Source organism: Hibiscus syriacus, unplaced genomic scaffold (assembly GCF_006381635.1).
Source record: "Hibiscus syriacus cultivar Baekdansim isolate YM2019G1 unplaced genomic scaffold, ASM638163v2 tig00110386_pilon, whole genome shotgun sequence".
Lineage (NCBI taxonomy): Eukaryota > Viridiplantae > Streptophyta > Magnoliopsida > Malvales > Malvaceae > Hibiscus > Hibiscus syriacus.
This window is the reverse complement of record NW_024062716.1, coordinates 830,733-858,643: the sequence shown is the minus strand read 5'-3', so window position 1 is coordinate 858,643 and position 27,911 is coordinate 830,733. Positions and strand designations below refer to the sequence as shown.

Below are 27,911 nucleotides of genomic sequence, written 5' to 3'. Positions count from 1 at the left end.
ATTGAGATTAAGCCTACTACTTGCGTACTTGTCATGGCTTCCCATAGTAACTTTCTTCTTCATGCATTTCTTTGGTTGGCTCTTGCAACCATTGCTTTTTCCTTATCACCCAAATTTTATGACAGAGTTTGTCCCCAAGCTTTGCCTGCCATCAAGAGAATAGTGCAGGCTGCTGTCCACAGAGAGCCCCGCATGGGTGCTTCTTTGCTTCGTTTGCACTTCCATGATTGCTTCGTTAATGTATGTTATCCTTGATTCATTTTTTGAAAAGTATTTGCATATAAATCTTCAACTGCATTGTGTTGCAGGGCTGTGATGGTTCACTTCTTTTGGATTCTACAAACCGAGAAAAATGCACGTGGAAATTTGAATTCTGTGAGAGGTTTCGAAGTTGTAGATGAGATTAAGGCTGAAGTGGACAGAATTTGTGGACGCCCCGTGGTCTCTTGTGCTGATATCTTAGCAGTGGCTGCTCGAGATTCCGTAGTTGCGGTAAAGTCCTTTATTGCCTCTAATATTTATCATGTAAAAACCAATATTTCTAAATGAAAACTACCATGATTGCAGCTTGGAGGTCCGGCATGGAAGGTTCGTTTGGGTAGGAGAGACTCAACCACGGCTAGTAGGGCCTTAGCCGACAGTGTGCTTCCATCGGCTTCAATGGATCTTCCTGCATTGATCGACAACTTCAAGAACCAGGGCTTGAACCAGAGAGATCTTGTAGCTCTCTCCGGTGGACACACCATTGGCTTATCAAGATGTTTAATCTTTAGGAACAGAATTTACAATGCAACCAATATTGACCCTGCCTTTGCCAAACAGCGTAGAGCCACTTGCCCACGCACCGGAGGGAACACTAATCTCACTCCTTTCGATTCTACACCTGCCAAGTTTGACACTGCATACTTCAGCAACCTAGTGAAGCAAAGGGGACTACTCACCTCAGATCAGGCTCTTTTCAATGGCGGCTCCACCGATAAACTTGTAAAGACTTACAGCTTGAACCCTGATGCTTTCTGGAATGATTTTGCGAAGTCTATGATTAGGATGGGAAACATTAAGCCTTTAACCGGAAAACAAGGACAGATTCGTATCAACTGCAGGAGGGCAAATTGATGACAATCTCAACATCATCTAATTCTTGTTATTTTATTAATTGCATGGGTCAAAGTGTCTTTATTCGACGGCACTACTTGATAGAAATGTCACCTTAAGTGCCTCTTATATTGTTTCAATCTTTTCATTGTAATATTTTCAAGTGTATTTATTAAAATAATTATTAATATAAGTATCCTCGAGATTTATTTTATATCATATTATATGCAAATTAATTATTTGTATTTATATTCATGGTGAGGCTATATGGACATTATAGTTGTTTCAGAACGAAACAATCTTTAAAAGACGAGTCTGAAATTTTCTCATGGTTAGATTATATGGCCTAGCTTTGGCAAAGGCACTATCTCAAACATTGGTATAAGGAAAAGAGTTCTCATAATATACTATTAAAAAGAAAAATGTCAACAATTTAAACTAAGATCGAACACAAACCGAAGGAACACAACAATCATTGTTTAAGACACACCAATACACAACCCAACTATGAACAACCTAAACTTGACACCCTTTATATATAATTCCAGCTTTTGCGACGTAATCCATAAATTATTATGATATCCAACGATCAAAACAATCTTCCAATTCTAATTCGTACAATCAGAGAGACATTTATAAATAATACTTTTAAAAGAGAAAACAACTTAATTTTGGAAAAGATCAGGTCTGAGAAAAACAAATATATTTGGACTCGCCGTCAACCTTTGCGTTAGGTAGGTCGAACACCTAAAAATATCTTTTAAAAGAATTTTAGGAAAAATAATTTTAAAAGAAAAAACGGTTTGCGTTTAACCAGAAACTCGTTTTGAAAAGGGTTCGAAGTTGATTACGCGTGGTGAAGGATAAGCACATTTACAGTGCCCAAAATTGGTACTTAAGCGATTATACGTCATCTAAATAATGAAAATTGCAAATTCGAATATGTATTTAAATTACGTTATGTTTTTGAGAAATTTTAAAAAAGATATTATTTTGTACGAACAATCCTCGAAAAACACACTTCTTGTCAGTAAAGGCACGTTTCTATAGATTCCTCATACGTAATAATATTGCCGTATTTTTTAATCATAAAATACATACATTTGATAAAATAAAAAACTCAAATACAAACGAATAACATTTTGTACGGACAATCTTTAGAAACACATTCCTTGTCAGTCAATACTTGTTTTCATTAATTATCCTCACAAAATATTATTACTTTTATTAAGAATATAATCTATGACAAAAAATAATCATACTGTGCATATTACTTTTATCAAAACAATAATATATACGAGTGTACATGATAATATTTGCACATATGCTACACGAATTATGATGGACTAAATCGTAATGGATGAAATCATATAACAATTGAATACTAATAAATTTAAAAAAAAAACATTAAGTTAAATCGCACATTTAAACACGGGAAAGAGACAGGAAAATAGATAAAGAACGCTAAATACACATATTAAAATCTAAATAAACCATCCATATATAGAACTAAAATGATAGATATAAAAGATATAATGCTAAATATATCGGAACACACAACAATGGCCACCAAGTAATCATGGGATTATAATAAAATGCATAAAAAAATAAAGGGACCGATAATAAATTACAGAAAATTAAAACCTGGAAAAAAAAGATTGAAGGATTAAAAGAAAAAAAGAAAAATGAAGTGCATGAATTAAAAAGAACAGAAAATTGAAGTGCTGAAATTAAATCAACATAAATATAAAATTGCACAAAATAAAAGGTAGAGGGCTAATTTTTAGAATTTTACGCAGACCATAAATAACACAATTCATACCCTAGGACGGGTCCTCGTGAGGTTGTAAATTAGTTCGAATATTTTTTAGAAATTAGTAAGTTAAAAGTTAGCAGTTAAAGGTTAGAAGTTAGTAAAAAAGATAAAATTTTACCCGAGCCATAATAATGCGGGTTGTACCTCGGTGCGGCTCACCGCAAGCCCGTATTAAAAGTTAATAACAATATTTAATAAATGGGACTGAAATGTAATAAAAATAAAATGTAACAGATTGATTCAAAATAAAACAAACATAAATAAGTGACCAAATTGAAATAAAATAAAAATAGTAGGTCAAAATAAAATAAAATAAAAAATAATGAAATGATGAACAAAATGTTAATATGCGCTAAATATGTAGGGACTACTATGCGATTAGACATAAACTCCTAAATATTTATGCTAATATTGCCATTTAGGTTAAAAAAAATTAAACATGAACTAAATAAACACAAAGCGATCTCAACTTTCCCTCTCCTCCTACAGCTGTCGCTCCCCAACACAGCCCCATTGCCATACTCCAACCACCATACATCGGTGGTGGTTTCCTCCCTTCCAACCACCTCTACAGGCGGACAAACAAGCCTAAACAAGTACCTTATCATTGCCTTTTTAACTTCTCCCAACCTTTTCTTTTCTCTCTTGACCGAAAGTTCCCAAAGCCCATGGTTAGCCGCCGTATTTTGGGGCAAAAAACGAACCTCTTACCGCCACCATGGCCACTGAGCGCACCAACACTACCCCAAAAAGATCCCAACTTTTCACCTTCTTCTATAGATAAAAATTGAACCCCAAGATGGTAAATCGACCCATAAAGACTTAAAGGCTTCGACTTTCTCCCCTCCGCTGACCTTAGTTCCGACGAGGAGTTCGAACAACCCCGACAAGCAATTATACCCCTCTCATTTCTTATTATTATACTTTGGTTCTAAAACCCAAATAAATTGGTACCGAAAATAAAAAAGAATAAGGTAAAATACCTTAAAAAATGTATTGCTTTCATTTCTTTTCGAATCGGGGAAGAAAATTACATTCGTTCTTTTTTTTTTCGAATGGGGGAATGAGGATATTTTTTACATTCTTTTTTTTTTGGGTTTTATAATAACCCATTTACATTGGTTACCAAATGAAAAATAAAAATCTCATCTTTTTTTCTTTTGTTTGTATGTGCACGATGGATGCTGATGGAGTAATCGAAGAGGGCTCGTCTGTGCTGATAGTTATCGTGGAGGAAGAGAGAGCGGGGGGACCAATGCATGTTACTGATGAAGCACTCGGGACCACCTTACATGAATATTTGTTGTCAAAGGAGGGACCACGGTGCTGTTGGGAAGGCTTGTGTCAACTGCTTGGTAGCCACGGTTGAAGCTGACGAGGCAGGGGTGGCGCTGGCGGCTACAGCTTCTCCATATGTTTGGGTTTAGATTTTTTTTTGTTAATACTAGTGGCTATGTGGGCCATTTGATTTAGGGTTTATAGTTTGGCAATTGGGGTATTGTATGGATAGATTTGAAGTACTAGTAATGGTTTGTAATTAGACTATTTGGTTATTTGTTTGATTGATTCGTGACATTCTTTTCTTTTTCACAAAGGAAAAAAGGTACATTATGAAGTTCATGTACTCGAATAAACGAAAGCCCAACAATCTATTCTTTGCCCAAATAAAACCAATTTGATCTTCAAATTTATCTAAGTTTGATTAAAGGACTCGGACAAAATTAGGGTATTACAGATGTGTTTAAGTAACAAAATTTCTACAATCTGACTCAATAATAAGCTTTGACAACTCTATACACTTGAGATCGAATAAGCCTCTTTAACCCCCATAAGCTTAAGGAAAGTGATATCAACATTATATTTGTTCTTTTTTTTTCAAATGGGGGAAAATGACTTTTTATATCCTTTTTTGGGGTTTTATAATAACACATTTATAGTGGTAACCAAATGAAAAATAAAAATCTCATCTTTTTTGATTTGTTTGTATATGCACGATCGATGTTAATGAAGCAATCGAAGGGGGCTGGTTTGTGCTGGCAATTATCGCTGAGGATGAGAGAGCAGGAGGACCAGTGCATGTTGCTCCTAAAGCACTCATGACCACTTGCCATGGAAGCTTTCTGTCGTTGGAGGAATCACGGTGCTGTCGGGAAGGCTTGGAATACTACTTGGTGGTCACGATTGAAGATGACGAGGCAGGGGTGGCATTGGTGGCTATAACTTCTCAATAAGTTAGGGTTTATTTTTTTGTTAATGGTTTGGGCTCTATGGACTAAATGAAAATTAAATATCTTATATTTTTTTGCTTTTGTTTGTATGTGAACGATGGATGTAGATATATATATAGTTAGAGAAAGTTGAAATGAGCTGGTTTGTGCTAGTAATTGTCATGGAAGAGGAGAGAGAGGGGGACCAGTGGATGTTATTACTGAAGCACTCACGACCACCTTGTATGAAAGCTTGCTGTCATTGGAGGGACCCAGTGCTACTAGGAAGGCTTGGGACCACTGCTTAGTGGTTACAATTGAATATGACGAGGCAGAGGTGGCGTTAGTGGCTTCAACTTCTCAATATGTTAGGGTATACTTTTTTCGTTAATGCTTTGGGCTATGTAGGACTTTAGTTTAGGGTTTGTAGTTTGTCAATTGGGTTTTTGTATGTATAGATTTCAAGTACTCATAATGGTTTGCAATTGGACTGTTTGGTTATTTGTTTGATTGATTATGACATTCTTCTATTTTTCACATAGGCAACAAGGCCCAATTTGAAGTTCATCTACTCGTATAAATGAAAGCCCAACAATCTATTCTTTTCTCGAACCAAATCAATTTGATTTTTAACTTTATCCAAATTTGATTAAAGCACTTAGAAAAAATTAGGGTATTATAGCAGCCCCTATTTTCTTGTTGTTGTGAAACAAGAATGTAGCAAAGACAATTAATGGCCTAATTTCGTCTTACTTGCTTGCAACTCCAGTTTTTGCACCAACATCCTTCTTCAATCTTTCGTTGTTTTGGCAGTCTAAGTTTTATTCGAATAATTTTCTTCTTTGTATCCAACAATCTTCTCATTTGATTTGCCTCAATCTCTCAAATGTTGAACCAAATTTGGAAATAGTCTACTTGATAAGAAACTTTCGAAATCGCTTTCTTACTTTTCAAAAATTTCATTTTCTGGAAATTTTAAAAAAGAAACTTTGAAAATCGCTTTATCATTTTTTACAAATATCATATAAAAATATGTTAGTGGTCGGGTAACATGCCTTACTTCAAAGTAATGATTTTTTCGTAGATTGGGCTCCTCCATTCTTGAGATTATGCAATTTTGAACTTGATATCCTCTATCTTTAAATTTGACTTTCTCTTTTTAAGGTTCTATTTTCATAAATATTCAATTTTCTTGAAAATATATAAAATGTTTATCTTGAATGTGCAATGTAATTGTCTATGTATGCAAATAATGTTTTCAGGAATGCAGTAATGCGATTCAAGCATAATCTAAGAAAAACACTCGTGAGAGGGAAAAACCATCCTTAATAAAAGGGAATATTCTGGAAATCTTCTCATGAGAGGTGAAAAGGTCTTTAACAAAGACGAAGTTAGGATTTTCAAGGAAACAATCCTAAACAGACGAAGTTGGTTTCTACAGAAACTGTCTTAAGGAAGACAAGACTAAAGTTTTGGGAAACAATCGTTAGAAAGACCAAATTGAGCTTTCTAGGAGACATGTCCTAAAAAAGTTAAGATATAAGTTTCTAGGGAAACAATCTTTAGAAAAATAAAATTGAATTATCATAAGGATTTTAAAGACATCCTCACGAGAGGGGAATCAAAGCTTTTTATGTTGTATGCTTTAAAAGAAAAAATGAATGTTTGACGCAAAAATTCAAATTCATTCGAAATGTAGGTCAATGATGTTGATGTATGTTTTATTGATCGATGGCCATAAATGGATGCTCACGAAGTTCTCGTTCTTGTCGTGATTGAATCTTCTTCGTCCTTTTTCACACCGGTGGGTATAATCAAATTTTTAGCTCACAGTAACAGGCTCTTCTTTCCCCAAACAAATTTTACTCGCAAGGTTTGGTTTTCTTTCCACTAGTTTCTGATTCAGAGCTTTCAGGTCAGAGAGTCTATTATCAAAGACACATCACCAATTTCCAGGAGGGATTGTCTTGTTTGAAAATGTTTTTCGTCCTCTTTCATTTTTGAAATATAAAAAATTCAAAGAAAAACTTTATGACAACAAAATGATGCCCCTCTCTTTGGGTTCACAATTGAAACAAATCATAAAACAAGAGTTCGTTGAATATCAAACAAATCATCTGCACTTTTAGCCAATTAAGATTATAGTGCTTTGACAAACATCAAGACTAGTGGTAATTTTGAGGCTTAGGCCGATTTTGGAAAGGTAAAGTGTTTTGAGTTGGCTTCTTTTGATGTTCATATTTATAAAGTAGTCACAATATTTATCTTTTGGAAACATTTACTGGTTCCAAGTTCTCGTGAGTACCATTGGGATGTGTGGCGCTTTATAAGATCATTTTTATGCTACAGTTGCACAATCTTCATATTCGAGCCATTTTTTGGGTTTTCAATTAGAAACCTCATTTGGTTCAAGATGCCTTTTGCAAGTTTTCATCTTGAACCCTCTTTTTTTTTCTTATTTTTCTCTATCATGCATTAAAGATTTTAGAAAACTCTTTTTCTAGTAAAAACATTAACCTTGAGGTGCAGAGTGAAATTTGAAGATGGTCTCTCCCAGTTAGAAATTCATTCAAGATTAGAAAGGACTTTTAAGGCATGTATTGTAGGTGAGAGCTCATGGTTATGCTAGAAATAGTTAAATAGTCTCAAACAAGTGTTTAAGGGTGATTGAACCAATGATCAATTCATTTTAATTCCTTCAATCTCGATTTGCTTGATTTTAAACTACTTCCACACGCTTTTTATTTTCATCTTTTTAAGATACCACTAGACTCCCCTTTTTTGGTTTTCACCCTAGAGTTCATCTCCTTTTTCTAAACCATTGTTGTCTATGATCTTCTTGTGAATCAATTATGGAACTTTGAGCCAGTTGTACTTGATCAACCTTGTGGTTTAAAGCTTGAAGAGTCATTTTATTTGATAGACTTCTTGCATATTGTTTTTGTCCTTTTCATTAGCAAATTTGGAATTCCACTTTGATTTGAACACATTCTCTATCATCTATACATGAATAATTCCACGTTTTTTTATTTGAGCACGGATTAATTCTTGTATCTGGAACATCTGTTATTATTCTCGATTGGTTATGAATCTTTGAGCACATTATAGTTGATCAACCTTGTAGTACCTTATTATTTTCCATTTTGTTTCATAAGGGTTAGCTCTTATAGAAAAATTAGAATTGTGGTCTTCACTCATGCGAACAGATTTTTCTTCACCTTTCCCCCCAGTGTAGATGTTGATCCTTGGTTAGGGTTAAATCTGAAGAAAAAATAATTTGGGTTCAAACGGGGACAATAATGGATAATTTTCTAATTTTTTGAAGGGATAGTATAAGAAGATTGTTCATCATTTCATACATGAAAGTCCTTACAAAAGAGGTATATTCAGGGTATAAATATCCTTGATCAACTTTTATTCACATGAAAATAATGTAATTAATGCATGATAGAATTATTTTATTTTTTATTTTTTCATTTTTTTTTATTTCTTTTTTTTTTCTCGCATCTAACTTGCCCCCATATATTTAGGCTTATCTTCAAAAACTTGATTCGAGATACCCCAATTTACTTCTAATGCTGAATTGGTAAGGTTCGAGTCTTGTTAAGAATGTGTGACCGGTACTAATCTATATTTTTCTAATTTTTATTAATTATGTTTAGATATAATGGAGGTAATTTTTCAACTTCCCTCCAAATAAAATTTACCTTTCCTCTAATAAAATTGAATATTCCTTATTCATAGTAGGATTTTTTTCTCATTCATAATGAATCATTATTGCTTTCCTTATTTATTGATTTTTATTTTATAAAAGCATATGTGTATTTGATTTCCTTTAGGGTTAAGAATACTATCATAAACAAGTAGGCGAAATAAGAAAATTCTTTTATATATTCTATATTGAGATAATTTTACTTTATAGTTTTATTATTTTTATAATTATTTTTTGTTTTGATTTAGATTGCAATAGTACAAAGGTTTCTCCAACTTTAATTTGCAGGTAATTGTTTGTTTTCTTTTAAATTTATTTTCTTTGCTGTTAAATATGATTTTTTTCGATATTGTTGAATTCATATGGTTTAGGGTTAGTTTTATTATTCGATTTCTAATTTTTTGCTAAACGTTGCTGTTTTTTACAAAATAATTGTTAGTTTTTTCTTTTAAATTTTGCTAAACGATGTTGTTTTTATTATTCGATATTGTGCAATCTGATTGGAAAGCTCATTAAAAAACATGTGCATGTCTTGTTTTTTTTTCACATTGATAATTCTTCATTTAATAAATTAATGTTGCTGATGTAAAATTTCACTTTCACAAGGTATGCTCAAACTCTGCTATGTTTTTATGCTTCCTTTAGGTGCATGTGTTTGTGAATTCTGAATTTATATCTTAATTTTTGTTTATGTTAATTTATTTACATTTCCATTTAAACTGATTGAAAATTTTGTTATTAACATCATTTCAGTGTAAGTTTGCAAAATTATGCAATTTAGCATAATTATTAATGTAGTTGGATTGCAAATGAATCATTCTCTCAGTGTAATCGAATTGTTGTGTTTATGAATTAAGTTGTAAAATGCTCTGCCAGTGGAGAGCAGTTGTGCTATAATAATTGATGATTTTGGTTGTGGTTTAATGCGCCTTTGCAGTTCCCTCTAATATCTAAGAGCAATCGATTACAAAAGCTGGTGAAAATATTTATAATAGTTTTTTATATGTTTTAGGATGGCACCAGGCAAAGTATCTCATAAAAGGATTCGAACACAAGAAAATGAAACTCAAAAAGTCTTCAGTAAACTAAATTGAATCCAAGAATCTGAACCTCAACAAGTTATTGATGCCACATACTCAACATCAACAGAATCACAACCGACTCAAGGTTTGGCTTGAGATTATTACAACGAAATATTCCACAAGTCATATTATTATCATTTTATTTTTATTTTCTATAAACATTTAAACATTTTTATATTTATAGAAATGAAATTATTATGTATTTAGTAAAATATTTGTTTAAATCTTATTATTTTGCAATAAGTGAACCATTTTATTTTTTATTTAGATTTGTATAAATAATTTTATTTTAATATATATTGTCATTAAAAATGTCATAGAATATAAATTATTTGTGTTTTGCTACAATATCTCTTTCATCACATATAAGTTGATTTTAATGCATTATTTGTGACAACATATATTATCAATAATGAAATCTTATTTAATTTAGTGACGTAATCAACTGTCATAGAATTTAAATTATAAAGTGACATTATCCATAAACGTTATTCATAATATTATTAGGTAACATTTATATTATGTCACTAAAAATGTGACAATCTCTTTCGTCTCATATAGGTTGATTTTAATGTATTATCTGTAATGATATAAATAATCAATAACGAAATTTTACATACTTTAGTGACATAATTAGTTGTCATTGAATATTAATTATATAGTGACATTATATATAAATGTCATCCATGCTAATATTAGGTGACGATATACTACGTTACTAACAATGTGAGAATTTTCTTTTCGTCACATAAACAATGAAATTATTGTGTTATTGGTGACGATATGATTTATTAATGACGAAAATATACATCATTTCGTGACAAAAGTAATTGTCACTGAATGAAAATTAAATTGTGGCGTTATCCATTAGCGTCACTATATATTTAACAATACATGACGATAACACATACATCGTCACTTTTGACATTTAGTGACACACCTAGGGTGACGATCGTCGTGACATTGACTTTTACGTCACAAAATACATCTAGTGACATAAATTGAAGTTTTAGTGACAATAACCTAGATGCCACTAATAAGAAAATTTGGTGTAGTGTTTGGTCTTATTACCAGTTGAAAGAGATCCCACCATACTAATTTCAACATTCTTGTCAGAGTTGGTGTCTCTAGTGCTTTCTATCTGGCCATTTTAGATATCCATTTCAATCATCTCCCCGGATGTAACTAGCTCAACAAAGCTCTTGGAAGCATTTCCTATTAAATACCCTATGAAAGGGGCTCTCAAAGTATTTAGAAAGAGCATTGTTATCTCTTGTTCAGCTAAAGGAGGGTGAACCTGCACTGCTATGTCCCTCCATATTAGAGCATATTTCTGGAAGCTTTCATTAGACATATTTTTCTATGCCTTGCAACATGAATCGAGTAAGTATTGTATGATTCACATGTTTATTTTACTCTAAGAAAGACTTGTCTTGAAAGTAGTGAATCAACATTTGATCGTTGTTATTATAGCCGACATTCTTCGACAGAATATCATGAGATGATCGATAGGACAACTGGTTCCACTATACTTATCAAAACAAGACATCCTGAATTTATGTGGAAGAACTAGGTCAAGGACCAAACTTATTTCTTTTATGTGTAATCCAAGGAAATCACCAGCTCCTTTAAATATTCGGAACATTTCTTCTGTCTCTTTCAACCGTTTTTTGTCGGACCTTTCAACTTTAATCATTTTATGAAAGTGAAAGGCACCCTTGGCATGATCTAATATCATGGTGACATGAGTAGAGGCGTTGGCCTGATGAATTTGCACTTTTGGGAAAGTCGAAGTGGTTAATGGTAAGAAGACAAGATTCTCCGTCACCAGATTAATAACAGGGTCAACATCTTTCGCTCTTAGTAATTGAGTCAATTTTTCCATCATCACATTATGGGACTTTATGAAAGAATCCATCATTTCTTTTTGAGCCTTAACCAACTACTCTTGTAAATCTTTTTTATCTTGGTTATTCTTAGCTAATCTTTCACCCATGGTTTTCGTCATTCTCGGGGTATGGTAGGATGTCTCTCACAAAGCCCTCCACGAATCATTCTTATGTTTTCATGATTGAATACATATAAAATTGCTTAAATAAATTAATGCAATGCAAAATGCAAATGCAAAAGGTGTTAAATCAAATTAACGGTCACCATTAGAAAGACCTTTATTAGAACACAAGTTTCCCTTATACCAGATAGTCAAATTTCACTAGCTGCATACTTTGTACAGAAATGTAAAACCTAACTCCATACTTTTTCTAGTTCTGAAATGCAATTGTAAATGCAAAAGGTGTTATTCTAATTCTCATGCTTTGTACAGAAATGTAAAACTTAACTGCATACTTTTCTAGTTCTCATGCCTTTTACAAAAAGTAATTCTAAGCAAATTTTAGAGTGAGTTTCTCCTTTGTGACTTTGGAAGATCCACAGATAGAGTTTCTATACTAAAAGGGTCCTCGAATTATCCTTTGCTGGTGCCCCTTGGGCCTATCAGATTCTTGATCCTCACCCATTATAGGCTTATACTGACCAAGTTCAATTCGAGAGAATACATTTCCCTATGTCCATGTGAGGTAAATCAATTATTCACTCGTTAACACAAGGCATATACACTTTAGAGGTTACTTACTAAAGCCCATGCGGAGAAAAATAACTTTTCTCACGTAAGCGTATTGTTCACCCCTACTTAAAGGGACAAAGCACAGTTAGAAGGCTCTAGATATAATGATGTGCTTGAGGGGAAACTCACAATCATTTGCTTCGACCAAGAAAAAAATAGTTTTAAAATTAGCCAAAAATCTGAAACATGGTGAAATCACACAATAGTACAACTATTTATTAATAATGATAAAAAATGATGTATGACTTGATGAAATACAAAACAAAATTAAAGGGATCAAAATTTAAATATCACTTGAATTTACAATTTTGAATATGTAGATGACGTATAATCGATTAAGGCATGACTCACTAAGCTCCTGAGCTAAGTCACCAAGTTGTCAGAACGGTCCTTAAGTGTTTTGGGGCTAGGGTGGAACGATCCAACTTAATTTTCAAAAATATTAGGTTCTAGAAAAACAAATAGATTTGGAGTCACCATCGACCATTGGGTTAGGTATGTCGAACAGCTAAAAATATCTTTTAAAAAGAATTTTCAGAAAAAATAATTTTAAAAGATAAAAATGGTTAGCGTTTAACCAAAAACTCGCTTTGAAAATGGTTTAGGAGTTGATTACGCGTGGGAAGGATGAGCACCCTCACAGCTCCCAAAATTGGTACCTAAGCGACTATAGTCATCTAATAATAAAATTGCAAATCGAATATGTATTTGAATTACGATATGTTTTTGAGAAATTTTAAAAAGGCTATTCTTTTGTTTGAACAATCCTTGAAAAACACACTCCTTGTCATTTAAGGTGCATTTATATAGATTCCTCATACGAAATAATATTGTCATATGTTTTATTATAAAATACATACATATGATATAATTAAAAACTCAAATACAAAAGAATAATATTTTGTACGAACAATCCTCAGAAACACATTCATTGTCAGTCAAGGCGCGTTTCCATTAATTCCATTCACAAAATAATATTACATTTTAGAAACATGAGTTGTATGTATACAATATAATATATTACACAATTTTAGAAATAATCATGCTGTACATATTACTTTTTATCAAAACAATGGCCACAAGTAATCATGGGACTATAATAAATTGCATTAAAAAAATAAAGGGACTGTAAATAAATTGCAGGAAATTAAAAGCTGGAAATAAAAGACTAAAGGATTAAAATAAAATAAAGAAAAATGAAGTGCATGAATTAAAAAGAACATAAAATTAAAACTTCTGAAATTTAAATAGCATAAATATAAAATTACACAAAATAAAAGGTAGAGGGATAATATTTAGAATTTTAGCAAGACCATAATTTTTTAGAAATTAGTAAGTTAGAAATATGCAGTTAGAAGTTAGTAAAAAAGTTGAAATTTACCCGGACCATAATAATGCAGGTAGTATTTCAGGGCGAGACAGCGCAAATATATATTAAACTGCTGAAACGTAATTTTTTTTTTAAATCAATGACCATAAAGTAAACAAAATTAAAACGGAAGCGATATTTTAATAATTAACCCTATATACTATAAATAAAAGAGGAAGAAGAAAATTAAGTGGGTCGTAAAAGAAAAGTGGAAGCTTCCAGCGGTCAAGGTGAACCAATAAACCCCAAGTATATATTTAATGGTTGAATTACTTGAAAGACACTCAATTATTAGTAAAATTTTAAATTGATTATCTAATTTGAAAAACTGATAAAATAGTCACTCAAATAATAGATTGTCTCGTACAAGTCATTGACCAGTTCAAAATGAAATGAATTTGCCGTTAGGAAATATTATTTCTTGATGATTTTCTCATTTTGGTAATTATAACACATGCCATCTAAATATTAGTAAGATTACAAATATTTCACTCAATTTATGGTAAAATTACAATTAGGTCGCCTAATTTAAGAAAGACACAAATGAGACATTGGATTAAATGAGAAAGAAAACACATTTTGAGTTTTGGACTTCTCAAAGATCATGGGACCCATTCGACGATTCCAATGGTAGAGTGAATGGTAGAGTGACTGGAGTTGGTGAGAGGGGAGGATATCACTAGGTAGAAGTCATCTAGTGGTCAATAACGTAGATCGAGGTTCAAGAATTTTAAAAGTTTTACGGCGTGATTTTAAGGTTTTTGAGTGAGATTCTCGAGAATTTAATCCGATAAATTGAATTGGGGAGACCGAGATGAATCTTATGGTGGAAATTCGGGATTCATTGCCCTCCTCGTATGGCATTTCACAGTCCAAACACCTGTTTGTTACAATCTATTGAGTGACTCGTGTGTATGTTTTAGAAGGTTAGTGATCCATTTGTAATCATGCAAAATGAATTAGCTGTGGTGTAATATACCTTATTCAATTAGCACATTGTTTTTGGAGGTCAAATCTTAAACATTAACGTCAACTTGTATCACAATTGTTATCATTTATTGATTTTGTTCAAAACTGGAACATAGGCGATGCGATTAACAATGTTTCTACTGCAATTTCTATGAATCTCAGCATATTTTATATATTAGCAGCCTCGCGTGTCTTAAAAAGGAGGTGGTAGCTTTGCTTGAACAGGCGACCCTTGAGAGATGGTAAGAAAGGCTCATGAAAGAAACAGTCTAACGGTCTAATCATTGATCTGCGAAGTCCAAAACCAACAAATTCAAGCATTTCTATAAAGTTCCTACGTATCTATAAATTACGCGACCGCATGTTCGACATGCACAACACAAACCTCATCGAGATTAAGCCTACTACTTGCGTACTTGTCATGGCTTCCCGTAGTAACTTTCTTCTTCATGCATTTCTTCGGTTGGCTCTTGCAACCACTGCTTTTACCTTATCACCCAAATTTTATGACAGAGTTTGTCCCCAAGCTTTGCCTGCCATCAAGAGAATAGTGCAGGCTGCTGTCCACAGAGAGCCCCGCATGGGTGCTTCTTTGCTTCGTTTGCACTTCCATGATTGCTTCGTTAATGTATTTATCCTTGAATCATTTTTTGAAAAGTTTTAGTATTTTCATATAAATCATCAACTGCATTGTGTTGCAGGACTGTGATGGTTCACTTCTTTTGGATTCTACCCCTGCTTTCGAAACCGAGAAAAATGCACGTGGAAATTTGAATTCTGTGAGAGGTTTCGAAGTTGTAGATGAGATTAAGGCTGAAGTGGACAGAGTTTGTGGACGCCCCGTGGTCTCTTGTGCTGATATCTTAGCAGGCTGCTCGAGATTCTGTAGTTGCGGTAAAGTCCTTTATTGCCTCTAATATTTATCATGTAAAAACCAATATTTCTAAACGAAAACTACCATGATTGCAGCTTGGAGGTCCGGCATGGAAGGTTCGTTTGGGTAGGAGAGACTCAACCACGGCTAGTAGGGCCTTAGCCGACAGTGTGTTTCCATCGGCTTCAATGGATCTCCTGCATTGATCAACAACTTCAAGAACCAGGGCTTGAACCAGAGATCTTGTAGCTCTCTCCGGTGGACACACTTGGCTTATCAAGATGTTTAATCTTTAGGAACAGAATTTACAATGCAACCAATATGACCCTGCCTTTGCCAAACAGCGTAGAGCCACTTGCCCACGCACCGGAGGGAACACTAATCTCGCTCCTTTCGATTCTACACCTGCCAAGTTTGACACTGCATACTTCAGCAACCTAGTGAAGCAAAGGGACTACTCACCTCAGATCAGGCTCTTTTCAATGGCGGCTCCACCGATAAACTTGTAAAGACTTACAGCTTGAACCCTGATGCTTTCTGGAATGATTTTGCGAAGTCTATGATTAGGATGGGAAACATTAAGCCTTTAACCGGAAAACAAGGACAGATTCATATCAACTGCAGGAGGGCAAATTGATGACAATCTCAACATCAACTAATTCTTGTTATTTAATTAATTGCATGGGTCAAAGTGTCTTTATTCGACGGCACTACTTGATAGAAATGTCACCTTAAGTGCCTCTTATATTGTTTCAATCTTTTCATTGTAATATTTTCAAGTGTATTTATTAAAATAATTATTAATATAAGTATCCTTGAGATTTATTTTATATCATATTATATGCAAATTAATTATTTGTATTTATATTCATGGTGAGGCTATATGGACATTGTAGTTGTTTCGTTATATGGCCTAGCTTTGGCAAAGGCACTATTTCAAACATTGGTATAAGGAAAAGAGTTCTCATAATATACTATTAAAAAGAAAAATGTCAACAATTTAAACTAAGATCGAACTCAAACCGAAGGAACACAACAATCATTGTTTAAGACACACCAATACACAACCCAACTATTAACAACCTAAACTTGACACCCTTTATATATAATTCCAGCTTTTGTGACGTAATCCGTAAATTATTATGATATCCAACGATCAAAACAATTTTCCAATTCTAATCCGTACAATTAGAGAGACATTTATATATAATACTTTTAAAAAGAAAACAACTTAATTTTGGAAAATATCAGGTTTGAGAAAAACAAATATATTTGGACTCACCGTCAACCTTTGCGTTAGGTAGGTTGAACACCTAAAAATATCCTGTAAAACAATTTTAGGAAAAAATAATTTTAAAAGAAAAAACAGTTTGCGTTTAACCAGAAACTCGTTTTGAAAAGGGTTCGAAGTTGATTACGCGTGGTGAAGGATGCACCTTCACAGCGCCCAAAATTAGTACCTAAGCGATTTTACGTCATCTAAATAATGAAAATTGCAAATTCGAATATGTATTTAAATTACGATATGTTTTTGAGAAATTTTTAAAAAGATATTATTTTGTACGAACAATCCTCGAAAAACACACTCCTTGTCAGTAAAGGCGCGTTTCTATAGATTCCTCATACGTAATAATATTGCCGTATTTTTTAATCATAAAATACATACATTTGATAAAATAAAAAACTCAAATACAAACGAATAACATTTTGTACGGACAATCTTCATAAACACATTCCTTGTCAGTCAATGCTCGTTTTCATTAATTATCCTCACAAAATATTATTACTTTTATTAAGACAATAATCTATGATAAAAAACAATCATACTGTACATATTACTTTTATCAAAACAATAATATATACGAGTGTACATGATAATATTTGCACATATGCTACACGAATTATGATGGACTAAAACGTAATGGATGAAATCATAGAAAAATTGAATACAAATAATTTTTTTAAAAAAATATTAAGTTAAATCGCACATTTAAACACGGGAAAGAGACATGAAAATAGATAAAGAAAGCTAAATACACATATTAAAATCTAAATAAACCATCCATATATAGAACTAAAATGATAGATATAAAGATATAATGCTAAATATATCGGAACACACAACAATGGCCACCAAGTAATCATGGGATTATAATAAAATGCATAAAAAAATAAAGGGACCAATAATAAATTACAGAAAATTAAAACCTGGAAATAAAAGATTGAAGGATTAGAAGAAAAAAAGAAAAATGAAGTGCATGAATTAAAAAGAACAGAAAATTGTAGTGCTGAAATTAAATCAACATAAATAAAAATTGCACAAAATAAAAGGTAGAGGGTTAATTTTTAGAATTTTACGCAGACCATAAATAACACGATTCATACCCTAGGACGGGTCCTCGTGAGGTTGTAAATTAGTTCGATTTTTTTTTAGAAATTAGTAAGTTAAAAGTTAGCAGTTAAAAGTTAAAAGTTAGTAAAAAATTTAAAATTTTACCCGAGCCATAATAATGCGGGTTGTACCTCGGTGCGGCTCACCGCAAGCCCATATTAAACGTTTAATAACAATATTTAATAAATGGGACTGAAATGTAATAAAAATAAAATGTAACAGATTAATTCAAAATAAAACAAACATAAATAAGTGACCAAATTGAAATAAAATAAAAATAATAGGTCGAAATAAAATAAAATAAAAAAGAATGAAATGATGAACAAAATGTTAATATGCGCTAAATCTGTAGGGACTACTATGAGATTAGACCTAAACTCCTAAATATTTATGCTAATATTGCCATTTAGGTTAAAAAATTAAACCTAAACTAATAAACACACAAAGCTTTCTCATCTTTCCCTCTCCTCCTACAGTTGCCGCCCCCAACACAGCCCCATTGCCATACTCCAACCACCATACATCGATGGTGGTTTCCTCCCTTCTGACCACCTCTATAGGTGGACAAACAAGCCTAAACAAGCACCTTATCATTGCCTTTTTAACTTCTCCCAACCCTTTATTTTCTCTCTTGACCGAGAGCTCCCAAAGCCCATGGTTAGCCACCGTATTTTGGGGCGAAAAACGAACCTCTGACCGCCACCATAGCCACTGAGCGCACCAACACTACCCCAAAAAGATCCCAACTTTTCACCTTCTTATATAGACAAAAACTAAACCCCAAGATGGTAAATCAACCCATAAAGACTTAAAGGCTTCGACTTTCTCCCCTCCGCTGACCTTAGTTCCGACGAGGAGTTCGAACAACCCCGGCAAGCAATTATACCCTTCTCATTTCTTATTATTATACTTTGGTTCTAAAACTCAAATAAATTGGTACAGAAAATAAAAAAGAATAAGGTAAAATACCTTAAAAAATGTATTGCTTTTCTTTCTTTTCGAATCAGGGAAGAAAATTACATTCATTCTTTTTTTTCGAATGGGGAATGAGGATCTTTTTTACATTCTTTTTTTGGGGTTTTATAATAACCCATTTACATTGGTTACCAAATGAAAAATAAAAATCTCATCTTTTTTTCTTTTGTTTGTTTGTGCACGATGGATGCTAATGGAGTAATCGAAGAGGGCTCGTCTGTGCTGATAGTTGTCGTGGAGGACGAGAGAGCGGGGGGGACCAATGCATGTTACTGATGAAGCACTCGGGACCACCTTACGTGAAAATTTGTTGTCAAAGGAGGGACCACGATGTTGTTGGGAAGGCTTGTGTCCACTGCTTGGTAGCGACGGTTGAAGCTGACGAGGCAGGGGTGGCGCTGGCGGCTATAGCTTCTCCATATGTTTGGGTTTAGATTTTTTTTGTTAATACTTTGGGCTATGTGGGCCATTTGATTTAGGGTTTATAGTTTGGCAATTGGGGCATTGTATGGATAGATTTGAAGTACTAGTAATGGTTTGTAATTAGACTATTTGGTTATTTGTTTGATTGATTCGTGACATTCTTTTCTTTTTCACAAAGGCAAAAAGGTACATTTTGAAGTTCATGTACTCGAATAAACGAAAGCCCAACAATCTATTCTTTGCCCAAATAAAACCAATTTGATCTTCAAATTTATCCAAGTTTGATTAAAGGACTCGAAAAAAATTAGGGTATTACAGATGTGTTTAAGTAACAAATTTCTACAATCTGACTCAATAATAAGCTTTGACAACTCTACTCACTTGAGATCGAATAAGCCTCTTTAACCCCATAAGCTTAATGAAAGTGATATCAACATTATATTTGTTCTTTTTTTTTTCAAATGGGGGAAAATGACTTTTTACATCTTTTTTTGGGGTTTTATAATAACACATTTATAGTGGTAACCAAATGAAAAATAAAAATCTCATCTTTTTTGATTTGTTTGTATATGCCGATCGATGTTAATGAAGTAATCGAAGGGGCTGGTTTGTGCTGGCAATTATCGCTGAGGATGAGATAGCAAGAGGACCAGTGCATGTTGCTCCTGAAGCACTCATGACCACTTGCCATGGAAGCTTTCTGTCGTTGGGGGAATCACGGTGATGTCGGGAAGGCTTGGACCACTACTTGGTGGTCACGATTGAAGATGATGAGGCAGGGGTGGCATTGGCGGCTATAACTTCTCAATAAGTTAGGGTTTATTTTTTTTGTTAATGGTTTGGGCTCTATGGACTAAATAAAAAATAAATATCTTATATTTTTTTGCTTTTGTTTGTATGTGCACGATGGATGTAGATATATATATATATAGTTAGAGAAAGTTGAAATGAGCTGGTTTGTGCTAGTAATTGTCATGGAAGAGGAGAGAGAGGGGGACCAGTGGATGTTATTACTGAAGCACTCACGGCCACCTTGTACTGAAGCTTGCTATCATTGGAGGGATCCAGTACTACTAGGAAGGCTTGGGACCACTGCTTAGTGGTTACAATTGAATATGACGAGGCATAGGTGGCGTTAGTGGCTACAACTTCTCAATATGTTAGGGTATATTTTTTTAGTTAATGCTTTGGGCTATGTAGGACTTTAGTTTAGGGTTTATAGTTTATCAATTGGGTTTTTGTATGTATAGATTTCAAGTACTCATAATGGTTTGCAATTGGACTGTTTGGTTATTTGTTTGATTGATTATGGAATTATTCTATTTTTCACATAGGCAACAAGGCCCAATTTGAAGTTCATCTACTCGTATAAATGAAAGCCCAACAATCTATTCTTTTCTCGAACCAAATCAATTTGATTTTCAACTTTATCCAAATTTGATTAAAGCAGTTAGAAAAAATTAGGGTATTATAGCAGCCCCTATTTGCTTGTTATTGTGAAACAAGAATGTAGCAAAGACAATTAATGGCCTAATTTCGTCTTACTTGCTTGCAACTCCATTTTTTGCACCAACATCCTTCTTCAATCTTTCGTTGTTTTGGCAGTCTAAGTTTTATTCGAATAATTTTCTTCTTTGTATCCAACAATCTTCTCATTCGATTTGCCTCAATCTCTCAAATGTTGAACCAAATTTGGAAATAGTCTACTTGATAAGAAACTTTCGAAATCGCTTTCTTACTTTTCAAAAATTTCATTTTCTGGAAATTTTAAATGAGAAACTTTGAAAATCGCTTTATCATTTTTTACAAATCATATAAATATGTTAGTGGTCGGGTAACATGCCTTACTTCAAAGTAATGATTTTTTTCGTAGATTGGGCTCCTTCATTCTTGAGATTATGCAATTTTGAACTTGATATCCTCTATCTTTAAATTTGACTTTCTCTTTTTAAGGTTCTATTTTCATAAATAATCAATTTTCTTGAAAATATAAAATGTTTATCTTGAATGTGCAATGTAATTGTCTATGTATGCAAATAATGTTTTCAGGAATGCAGTAATGCGATTCAAGCATAATCTAAGAAAAACACTCGTGAGAGGGAAAAACCATCCTTAATAAAAGGGAATATTCTGGAAATCTTCTCATGAGAGGTGAAAAGGTCTTTAACAAAGACGAAGTTAGGATTTTCAAGGAAACAATCCTAAACAGACGAAGTTGGTTTCTACAGAAACTGTCTTAAGGAAGACAAGACTAAAGTTTTGGGAAACAATCGTTAGAAAGACCAAATTGAGCTTTCTAGGAGACATGTCCTAAAAAAGTTAAGATTGAGGTTTCTAGGGAAACAATCTTTAGAAAAATAAAATTGGTTTATCATAAGGATTTTAAAGACATCCTCACGAGAGGGGAATCAAAGCTTTTTATGTTGTACGCCTTAAAAGCAAAAATGAATGTCTGACGCAAAAATGCAAATTCATTCGAAATGTAGGTCAATGATGTTGATGTATGTTTTATTGATCGATGGCCATAAATGGATGCTCACGAAGTCCTCGTTCTTGTTGTGATTGAATCTTATTCGTCATTTTTCACACTGGTGGGTATAATCAAATTTTTAGCTCACAGTAACAGGCTCTTCTTTCCCCAAACAAATTTTACTCGCAAGGTTCGGTTTTCTTTCCACTAGTTTCTGATACAGAGCTTTCAGGTCAGAGTCTATTATCAAAGACACATCACCAATTTCCAGGAGGGATTGTCTTGTTTGAAAATTTTCGTCCTCTTCATTTTTTAAATATAAAAAATTCAAAGAAAAACTTTATGACAACAAAATGATGCCCTCTCTTTGGGTTCACAATTGAAACAAATCATAAATCAAGAGTTCGTTGAATATCAAACAAATCATCTGCACTTTTAGCCAATTAAGATTATAGTGCTTTGACAAACGTCAAGACTAGTGGTAATTTTGAGGCTTAGGCCGATTTTGGAAAGGTAAAGTGTTTTGAGTTGGCTTCTTTTGATGTTCATATTTATAAAGTAGTCACGATATTATCTTTTGGAAATTTTACTGGTTCCAAGTTCTCGTGAGTACCATTGGGATGTGTGGCGCTTTATAAGATCATTTTTATGCAACAGTTGCACAATCTTCATATTCGAGCCATTTTTTGGGTTTTTAATTAGAAACCTCATTTGGTTTAAGATGCCTTTTGCAAGTTTTCATCTTGAACCCTATTTTTTTTCTTTTTTTTTCTCTATCATGCATTAAAGATTTTAGAAAACTCTTTTTCTAGTAAAAATATTAACCTTGAGGTGCAGAGTGAAATTTGAAGATGGTATCTCCCACTTAGAAATTCATTCAAGATTAGAAAGGACTTTTAAGGCATGTAATGTAGGTCAAAGCTCATGGTTATGCAAGAAATAGATAAATAGTCTCAAACAAGTGTTTAAGGGTGATTGAACCAATGATCAATTCATTTTAATTCCTTCAATCTCGCTTTGCTTGATTTGAAACTACTTCCACACACTATTTATTTTCATCTTTTTAAGATCCCACTAGACTCCCCTTTTTGGGTTTTCACCCTAGAGTTCATCTCCTTTTTCTAAACAATTGTTGTCTATGATCTTCTTGTGAATCAATTATGGAACTTTGAGCCAGTTGTACTTGATCAACCTTGTGGTTTAAGGCTTGAAGAGTCATTTTATTTGATAAACTTCTTGCATATTGTTTTTGTCATTTTCATTAGCAAATTTGGAATTCCACTTTGATTTGAACACATTCTCTGTCCTCTATACATGAATAATTCCACGTTTTTTTATTTGAGCACGGATTAATTCTTGTATCTGGAACATCTGTTATTATTCTCGATTGGATCTGAATCTTCGAGCACATTATGCTTGGTCAACCTTGTAGTACCTTATTATTTTCCATTTTGTTTCATAAGGGTTAGCTCTTATAGAAAAATTAGAATTGTGGTCTTCACTCATGCGAGCATATTTTCCTTCACCTTTCCCCCCAGTATGGAGGTTGATCCTTGGTTAGGGTTAAATCTGAAGAAAAACTAATTTGGGCTCAAACGGGGACAATAATGGATAATTTTCTAATTTTTTGAAGGGATGGTAGAAGAAGATCGTTCATCATTTCATACATGAAAGTCCTTACAAAAGAGGCATCTCTAGGGTATAAATATCCTTGATCAACTTTTATTCACATGAATATAATATAATTAATGCATGATATAATTATTTCATTTTTTTATTTTTTTTTCATTCTTTTTTTTTCTTTTTTTTCATTTTTTTTCTGTTTCTCGCATCTAACATCCCCCATATATTTAGGCTTATCTTCACAAACTTGATTCGAGATACCCCAATTTACTTCTAATGCAGAAAGTTTCATGCACCAATGAACATCTTGTACTCAACATTTTTGGGGTTTTATTGTAGAGAAAGAAAATTGGCTTTATGTCTAAAAAGATGATGGTGTGACTTTATTGCCTCAGAGAGAGGTAACGTCAAGATTTGGAGTTTTTTTTATTGACCATAAATAATTTTGGATAAAGAATCGAGTGATTGTATTTTTGCTTTGGATAGGATACAAAAGGTCTAACCTTGTCACATGTCAAAGGTCCATAACATCGATCCTCAAATGATCTTTTAGTCCATTTGATATTCAAAGAACTACAATATTAAAACTTGCCTTATTGCTCATAACCTTAAGAGGTAGTATTTCATTTAAAAGTTTAAATATAAAATGAATTACACATATTTAAGAAAGTAAGAAAGAAAGAACAAAAACAAGTTCAAACAAAACATGCTTTTCTATGCAAGTGTAATAAATCTCTATGATGAATGAACAACAAACTCTTCTAGATTTGCCCCATCACTCGCTAATGGTCCATGTCCCTGAATCAATTAAAGTCCAGACCTTACGCTTTAATGCCCCAAAATTCTTAGTAGTATGCCCTGAGCTTCCTATATGATAACTATAAATTACGTTAACATCGTAACCTTCAAGATTTGGGGTTATTTGGGCTTAGACTTAACTGGAGTCACAAGGTCATTTTCAACAAGTCTTGGAAGTAATTCCTAATATGTCATTGGAATTGGATAGATGAACGCATTTCATCGAATCACTATCCGAGGTTTGGTCCTATTACCAGTTGAAAGAGATCCCACCATACTGATTTCAACATTCTTGTCAGTGTTGGTGTCTCTAGTGCTTCCTATCTGGCCATTTTAGATATCCATTTCAATCATCTCCCCGATGTAACTAGCTCAACAAAGATCTTGGAAGCATTTCCTATTAAATACCCTATGAAAGGGGCTCTCAACGTATTTAGAAAGAGCATTGTTATCTCTTGTTCAGCTAAATGAGGGTGAACCTGCACTGCTATGTCCCTCCATATTAGAGCATATTTCCGGAAACTTTCATTAGACATATTTTTCTATGCCTTGCAACATGAATCGAGTAAGTATTGTATGATTCACATGTTTATTTTACTCTAAGAAAGACTTGTCTTGAAAGTAGTGAATCAACATTTGATCGTTATTATATCCGACATTCTTCGACAGAACATCATGAGATGATCGATAGGACAACTGGTTCCACTATACTTATCAAAACAAGACATCCTGAATTTATGTGGAAGCACTAGGTCAAGGACCAAACTTATTTCTTTTGTGTAATCCAAGGAAATCACCAGCTCCTTTAAATATTCGGAACATTTCTTCCGTCTCTTTCAACCATTTTTTTGTCGGACCTTTCAACTTTAATCATTTTATGAAAGTGAGAGGCAACCTTGGCATGATCTAATCTCATGGTGACATGAGTAGAGGCGTTGGCCTGATGAATTTGCACTTTTGGAAAATTCGAAGTGGTTAATGGTAAGAAGACAAGATTCTCAGTCACCAGATTAACAACAGGGTCAACATCTTTCGCTCTTAGTAATTGAGTCAATTTTCATCATCACATTCTGGGACTTATGAAAGAATCCATCATTTCTTTTTGAGCCTTAACCAACTCTTGTAAATCTTTTTTATTTGCTTAATCTTAGCTAATCTTTCACCCATGGTTTTTGTCATTCTCGGGGTATGGTAGGATGTCTCTCACAAACCCTCCACGAATCATTCTTATGTTTTCATGATTGAATACATATAAAATTGCTTAAATATATTAATGCAAATGCAAAAGGTGTTAATTCTAATTAATGGTCACCATTAGAAAGACCTTTATTAGAACACAAGTTCCCCTTATACCAGATAGTCAAATTTCACTAGCTGCATACTTTGTACAGAAATGTAAAACCTAACTCCATACTTTTTCTAGTTATGAAATGCAATTGTAAATGCAAAAGGTGTTATTCTAATTCTCATGCTTTGTACAGAAATGTAAAACTTAACTACATACTTTTCTAGTTCTCATGCCTTTTACAAAAAGTAACTATAAGCAAATTTTAGAGTGAGTTTCTTCTTTGTGACTTTGGAAGATCCACAGATAGAGTTTCTATACTAAAAGGGTCCTCGAATTATCCTTTGCTGGTGCTCCTTGGGCCTATCAGACTCTCGATCCTCACCCATTATAGGCTTATACTGACCAAGTTCAATTCGAGAGAATACATTTCCCTATGTCCATGTGAGGTAAATCATTATTCACTCGTTAACACAAGGCATATACACTTTAGAGGTTACTTACTAAAGCCCATACGGAGAAAAATAATTTTTCTCACGTAAGCGTATTGTTCACCCCTACTTAAAGGGACAAAGCACAGTTAGAAGGCTCTAGATATAATGATGTGCTTGAGGGGAAACTTACAATCATTTGCTTCGACCAAGAAAAAAATAGTTTTAAAATTAGCCAAAAATCTGAAACATGGTGAAATCACACAATAGTACAACTATTTATTAATAATGATAAAAAATGATGTATGACTTGATGAAATACAAAACAAAATTAAAGGGATCAAAATTTAAATATCACTTGAATTTACAATTTTGAATATGTAGATGACGTATAATCGATTAAGGCATGACTCTCTAAGCTCCTGAGCGGAGTCACCAAGTTGTCAGAACGGTCCTTAAGTGTTTTGGGGCTAGGGTGGAACGATCCAACTTAATTTTCGAAAATTTTAGGTTCTAGAAAAACAAATAGATTTGGAGTCACCATCGACCATTGGGTTAGGTAGGTCGAACAGCTAAAAATATCTTTTAAAAGAATTTTCAGAAAAAATAATTTTAAAATATAAAAATGGTTAGCGTTTAACCAAAAACTCGCTTTGAAAATGGTTTAGGAGTTGATTACGCGTGGGAAGGATGAGCACCCTCACTGCTCCCAAAATTGGTACCTAAGCGACTATAGTCATCTAAATAATAAAAATTGCAAATTCGAATATGTATTTGAATTACGATATGTTTTGAGAAATTTTAAAAGGCTATTATTTTGTTTGAACAATCCTTGAAAAACACACTCCTTGTCATTTAAGGTGCATTTATATAGATTCCTCATAATAATATTGTCATATGTTTTATTATAAAATACATACATATGATATAATTAAAAACTGAAATACAAAAGAATAATATTTTGTACGAACAATCCTCAGAAACACATTCATTGTCAGTCAAGGCGCGTTTCCATTAATTCCATTCACAAAATAATATTACATTTTAGAAACATGAGTTGTATGTATACAATATAATATATTACACAATTTTAGAAATAATCATGCTGTACATATTACTTTTTATCAAAACAATGGCCACAAGTAATCATGGACTATAATAAATTGCATTAAAAAAATAAAGGGACTGTAAATAAATTGCAGGAAATTAAAAGCTGGAAATAAAAGACTAAAGGATTAAAAAAATAAAGAAAAATGAAGTGCATGAATTAAAAAGAACATAAAATTAAACTTCTGAAATTTAAATAGCATAAATATAAAATTACACAAAATAAAAGGTAGAGGATAATATTTAGAATTTTAGCAAGACCATAAAAACACTATTCATACATAAGGGTGAGTCATCAAGAGATCGTAAATTAATTCTCATAATTTTTTAGAAATTAGTAAGTTAGAAATATGCAGTTAGAAGTTAGTAAAAAAGTTGAAATTTACCCGGACCATAATAATGCAGGTAGTATTTCAGGGCGAGACAGCGCAAATATATTAAACTGCTGAAACGTAATTTTTTTTTTAAATCAATGACCATAAAGTAAACAAAATTAAAACGGAAGCGATATTTTAATAATTAACCCTATATACTAAATAAAAGAGGAAGAAGAAAAGTAAGTGGGTCGTAAAAGAAAAGTGGAAGCTTCCAGCGGTCAAGGTGAACCAATAAACCCCAAGTATATTTAATGGTTGAATTACTTGAAAGACACTCAATTAT

At 33.0% G+C, this 27,911-nt stretch overlaps 2 pseudogenes; both read left to right on the top strand.

Annotated features, from left to right (window-relative positions):
• The first annotated feature begins 13 nt into the window (after positions 1–13).
• LOC120122314 lies at positions 14–17,119 on the top strand (annotated as a pseudogene).
• LOC120122313 lies at positions 15,177–16,384 on the top strand (annotated as a pseudogene).
• Positions 17,120–27,911: the final 10,792 nt, after the last annotated feature.